Below are 6,669 nucleotides of genomic sequence, written 5' to 3' on the forward strand. Positions count from 1 at the left end.
CATTTCCATCACCTGTTCATTTGTTGTTGATGCTGCCAAAGTCATTCGGTATCATCTTTTTAATATAGGCACAGAAATGCCAAAACGAGTTATAATCTTCCTTCATGGCAGATCTCACAAGAGATACAAAGATAGGATCTGTCACCAATGAGCAAATACTATTCCCAGGGCTATATTATTCTCATTTACACGTAGACTACATATGCTATATTTGAAATAGATAAAACTAACGGATCTTACGTAGAAGAAATATTACTTGTCTTGTTGCTCTGCTTTAAAGCAGTTTATACTGCACAGAGTGACAAATACCAGCATACATTAAAATAGCCACCTCCAAAAAAAGGCTTAAAAAGAAACTGCCTCATATAAAACTATTTATAATACTAATCTTATTCACGTCAACAGGAAAACATTCACTGATTTCGAAGTGAGAAGCTAAGCCCTTTCTTACCAGTACAATATTAACCAAGATTAATAAAACTGAATGAATTGTAACAAGCAATTTATGTATTTGGGGGGAATTTTTCGCATTCAGCAAGTCTCACAGCACAGCTGGGCCAATAGAGTTCTCAATTATCGTTTTTATGTGAGCTGCTTTGTTTCACAATCTCACAGATCAGCAAAATTCTGCAAGTGTACAGATGGCATATACCAGAGAATAAAAGCAAACTTGAGGAAATTTGTTTGGATGTTTTCAAATAAATCATGGGAGCATTTCTATTTGGCTTGTATTTATTTTTTAAAAATGTTTTTTAAATGTCATTTTCAGCCAAACTGAAAAAAAAAGAAAAATAGCCAGATAATAAAGCAGAAATAGAATAAAGTGCTACTAATCCACAGGCAGCAGAATGCTGCACTGCAGTCCAACACACTTGACACTAATTTACAATATTACTTTTTATATTTGTAGTAAGACTAATGAGGTTTAAATAAAATTCTCTCTTCTTATTCATAGTGGTATAATAGGACTGTTAGATTAGAGAGACAATGCAGATTCACATAAGTAGTAATTCAACTATCCACTTACAGGTGACAATAGATGGTAAAATAGACAGCTGCTTTCAGGAAATAGTAAACAAATTAGAAATGTTTTGTGCTGCCAGATTATTCTCTAATTTATTACGCCCTGTCGACAGTGACAGATCAAAGAGGAAAAAGGCAGAAGCTCAGGCCTGGACCTCTGTTGCCCACTTGGGTTTATTTTAGCTCTCTTGCTGGCTCTGTTTTGAGCGGCTTGGAGGAGCCCTCTCTGTCGAGCCCCAGGGCGTGCAGCACATACGCTCAGTTTCATGCGATAAAAGCACAACTTAGTGGGTTGCAACTTGGTAGTATCTTCTGCTTAAGAGGGAGGCTGGCTTAAGCTGCAAGGCTGTATGCCACTCGGTGCCTCGTAACTCCAGCCCTCTTCCAGTTAGCAGGACAGAAATAACCTAACTATCTATTTCCAGAACTGCAGTTGTTTTTCCAGAGCAAAGATCTGGAGCCGTGATGAGTGATAAACCATTAAACCAGATGGACCTTGTTTTGTTTAAGCTGTGTTACTGCATGTGATATTATACTGCAGAAAAAATAATCAGTGAAGCTCACACTGCAAAATGCTGCAGGTAACCAGGGAGCTGGTCAAACTTCTGTGTAACACAGAAAGCATTATATTTGGGAGATGTTTATACAAAAAAGAGTAGACAATCTGCAAATGGTTGCTAACTAAAGCAGCGCCATTAGTTATTAGTTCTCAGAGGGCAAAATAAGTATGTACAGGTTATGCCATTTGCCGTCTATCAGTTCCCCGGGATGTCAGCAGTGTGGAGAACCCACGCTGGGGTCAAAGCAGGCACGTGAACCTGTACCAGGCCAGCAATAAACTATGGACCAGCAATGAAGATCTGCTCTGCTCTATGCATTCATAGCCAACGGCTGTGGTGTACTGATTTTATCTGTGCCCACGGAAAGTTGCGATTCTGGTATCTGGTGGTTTTTTTGTGACACGGTAAGGAAAAAGTCATTCCAAGCATTTCAGTCAGTCAGTCTAATTAATAGTGAAGAGTAAGCTAAAATCCTTCAAACTGGTGGGGCATGAGATAAAAACATTGTGCACAAGAGAGTACCCGAACTTCCCAAACAGTTACCTTCCATGTGGTCATGTTTCAGTGCTCCAAAATCCCTGACCTGCCGGGAAGGGGACAGGGGGAGGAGATCCTGGTTGTGAATCTTTCCCTTACGGAGTCGGGGTCCCCAAAACCACCCACCAGGCAGCCTTACTCACACCTGGTAGTACAGACTTAGGGACTGAGGGAGTTTGGGACCTACAGGACGAGGCAGCAGCTACATCATGAAGACATGATAGCACCTAAAACGTGAGCTCAGTGGTCAAAGAAGGCTTCTGGCATCCTCTGCTAAAACAACAACCAGGGATGTCTCATGCGGTGAATGAATCAAGAATCAGAAGGCTGGAAAAATGAATCTATCATTTTGTGACTTGCAGCATGTAAGGAGCTGAAAGCAATTGTAGTTCCTGCTTGTCTTCTGTCATAGCCAAACATAAATTGATTGGAATTTGGTCATGTGTGGTCTGGGGAACAGCAATGTGTCTCACGCAAGAGGGCAGGCGGTAGAGAGGACATGGCTCAAATGATGAACGAATGGCAGGAAAATATCCCCTCCGTAAACTTAATAAAATGGATTGTGAACAGACAGCAGTAAATCAAAGATACCCAGCCCCTCACCTCCACCCCAGCACGAACACTTCCTTAGAAACACCGCTAGAAACCCCAGCACATTCAGACTTAAGGCTAAAAAAAGTAGAAAAATAAAACATCCGAAGTTGCCTAGAAATCTGATTTCAATAACCTCAAGCTGACACAGGTTTCTCAGCTTTTCATGACAAAGCTTTGCTTTGGAGCTAGTCACAAATGATAACCTTAGGCAAAGGTGCGGGATCTACAGGGTCAGACCCCGGTGAGTTAAAAAAAGAACCACCACGGTTGGCAAAGTCCCCAGGTTGTGACCCCAAATACCAGCAACCAAGAAATACTGGACAAGAAACCAATACAGAGAGGGAGAAAGAACAAGAAATCGCCTGCCTATACGCGTAAGAACACTTTCTGCTTTAGATGTGAGTTTTCTCAAATCACGGCAGCAAAATGCTGCCGATGGTCATGTTTGTGAAGTTTTGCTGGAGACTAGTTTTGTAACAGCGAAAGTATAAGCGTGTGATAATTGTTTGGAGCCCTCCAGAGCTGGTACATCAACCCAAAGGGCAGTATGGAGTGCTTCGTGTGTCCGATCTCCTGGTTCCTTATTCCCCAGCTACTTTTCTTCGTTCCTATCTACCTCAGCCCTTGCATCAACGCTTCAGAAATCTTTTTGACAAACATAATTCTTGTTTTCTATCCGAAGAGATGGCAAAGCCACCTGAAAGCGGGCCAAATAAGGGGAGGTGTGCCTAGATCTGACCCAAGGCTGCTGCTGCCACCAGGAACAAGAGCTGTAAGTCAGTGGGAGCGGGGTGAGCAGGAGACACTGGCAGCTGGAAGGAGCCAGAGAAAAGGAAGTGGGATAGACAGAAAAAGAAACACTCACTGGCTGGAAAGAGCTTGGGAAGGCGGGGGGGAGGAGTACCCAGGTGCCAAAATATGCAATCGTAACCCCATGTATGAAAATGTAGTTTTTTAGCAAGAACACGGTAAGAATATATGGATGTTTACATGCACGCAAATACACTGAATTCCAAAGAAACTGATCCCAAGTAAGATTTTTTTAACTTCAAATTCCAGCAAATAATCATCCTCTATCCACAGACCGAAATTATCTTTTGAAGATTATAAAATAAGAGCCACATGTGCCTTTCTTAGCCAAGAAAGCATTAACTTCTTCTCAAGGTAACTCTCTTCATTAATTGATTAGTGTGCTCTTTTCATTAATTGCATCCCGATGAAGAAATCAAATAAACGAAGCAGACAGAAAAGAATGGACGCTTCTGAGGGAAGACGTGGTTTTAAGCAGGTCAGTGCTAGAGCAGGTGGTTTTACTTTATCATCTTGGCATACATGCCCAGGCTGCCTCAAATGACACTCCTGAAGCTTTTCAGCCTGTGGCTGCTCGGACATAAAGAGCGAAATCAAGCTGTACTAACAGCTCTACGTGGAGTTGCCTGCGTCCTTTTGAATATATGTAAGGGTAAGGAGGGATAAGGGCCAGGGCAAGGCAGGCAGAATAGGATCTCCTATTCGCTTTCTGTTTTGTAGAGAAAATAGCCAGAGCATGGCTTCTATTTATAACCCCCAGAGTAGCCTATATAGCCCCATGAGGGCTATTTTATCACATCCCTCCCACCTAGCTAATCACATAGCCGGACAGCTTGCATCCAGAGGACATCAAGGCAAAAAAAAAAACAAAAAAAAAACCAACAAAAAACCCACAAACCAAAAAACCCAACAAAAACCCCCACCCAAATCATTTAGTCCCCCAAGTCATCACACGAGGGAGATTTAAAGCCCTCTATTCCCTTGTGAAATTCAGATGCCTACAGTGTTCCTCACGAGCACAGGTGTACTACCAAGCTGAGCCTCAGAAGCCACGTTGTAGCCTCTGGTGGCTTAGGATGCCGAGGTCACCAACAAGTGTCTTCCCAGGGGCTCAACACACGCTACGGGTGCCGTGACCTTCTCCAGCACACGCTCAGAGCCCACAGCCACCCTCAGTCAGATGACATTTAGTGCTGGTGGTTCCCCTCCTTCCTATACTACCATACGTAGGCAGAGCATTTGCTAAGGTCAGCTACTATGTGCTAAGTCTAACTCGCAAATCGTTTGAACCCCCATCTCTGCCTCCCCAGAGGACGACTTAATCCCTAGAGCAGACACAACCAGCAGGCATTTTTCTCCCAGCCTGCCGATGGACATCTCTACAGTGGAAAAAATACGATTCTTTCAGTGTGACCTCCTGAAATTTTGAAAGAAAAGCCCCAGATTCTTCAGTCATTTCTGGTTTTGAACTGACAACTGTTTGGTGTAAAACATAAATGGGAAGGCCTCATTTCCAGCTAAATTTCCAACCCCTTATGATGTAACCCTACTTGAAAGTGGTGGATGCATGTTTGGAGCCATATCAAAACTCCATAAAATTCATTGTAATTGTCTCAAAACAGTCGATTTGCACCTCAGTTTTCTTGAGTGAGTTATACCATACCCAGCCTGCATGTTCTGAAATCTGAACAAAATGGTCAAAGGTGCACAAGAAATACAGGGCCAAATGGATAAAAAAAGAAATCACAAAGTTCATTTTTTTTCTTAGAAATATATTTTGTAAGAAAACAATATTAACATTAAAAAGAAATGTTTATTATACAGTATAAAATAATTGCTTGAATTCAACTCAGTTCCTTATAAAAAAAAGCCTGAGGATTTGTATGAAGCCTCAATTCCTACAGATTTGAGTCTTTTGCCGTCTATGATTCCTACCGCATTAAAAAGCAGGTTCCCCCCACCTCATCCTTAGAGCACCCAGACCAACACTCCTGAAACCTCCCTCATCCCTTCCCCAGCAAGTTGCTGTTCCCTGCCCAGGTGTGCTCTAAACGTCGCCCACAGCGTTTGCAGCTCTCTCCTACGTCCCCCGTACCCACCCTCCCATTCCATCCACCCACCTCTTTTGGCCAAGCAACTACACAAGCGACAACACGTGTTGCAGCTAGCTAGGAGTCTCCCCGTGTTATTTCGTTGGCTAATACGAGCAGTGGCCAGCCACTGACAAATAACATATAATGGCTGAGTTGTTCTCAGCTGTCTGTTCTCATAAAACCTGTAAGAATATCTCTTAACGCTGCCATTCATCTGCCAAATCTGGCAGAAGCCTGCAGAGTTTTAAAAGCTAGAAGGGGAGACGAGGACAGGCAATGCAATGACCTAAGCTTCACTTTTTCAGGAAACTAAGCTAAAAAAGTCATTACTCAATTGCAGGATTTACAACTTGCAGATTTTGTTGTAGGAAAATACGCCTGTTCGGTAACTATAAATACCCCTAATACTTTTCTGTGGCTTATTAGGTCTTATTTATTCATTTATTTAGGTAATGCCAGCTTTGTAATGTCAATTACCCTCCAGGTTTGAAAGGCACCCAGTGACCAGCATTCTGGTGTAATTATTCATGACATTGGTGTGATTCTCCCACTCCCAAATAATACTGACAAGTTTAACAGAAATCTATTAAGTTAAAAAGAACAAAGATATATATTACATTTGCTAATTGCAAACAACCTCTTTTAGCTGCAATTTTTCCCATTGGGATTAAAAAAGTGCACCAGTTTAACATGTCTGTACATTAAGAACAGTTTAAAACATTAAATATACAAACAGCAAGAGATTTTAAATATTTTGTATCAAATACTATAGGACAATATAATTTACATTTTTTTTTTCTTTACACAAAACATTACACCTGAAATATAACTTTAGATATTACAGAATATAAAAATACATACTTTTTGTCTAAAAAACGTCTTTGCAGATTCTGGCACAATGTAATACTTTAAAGGCACACTGTATTTTGGCAGTCTATATTTGCAATTAACTGTGCAACAATAATAAAAATGACCTGTAATTAACCTCTCAGAACTGCAAGGCCAGATCTCCCTTCTTCCTGGAACAGCCCTTTTAATCAGGTAAAAACTTA

This window comes from Platalea leucorodia (assembly GCF_965183815.1).
Source record: "Platalea leucorodia genome assembly, chromosome: 2".
NCBI classification, from domain to species: domain Eukaryota; kingdom Metazoa; phylum Chordata; class Aves; order Pelecaniformes; family Threskiornithidae; genus Platalea; species Platalea leucorodia.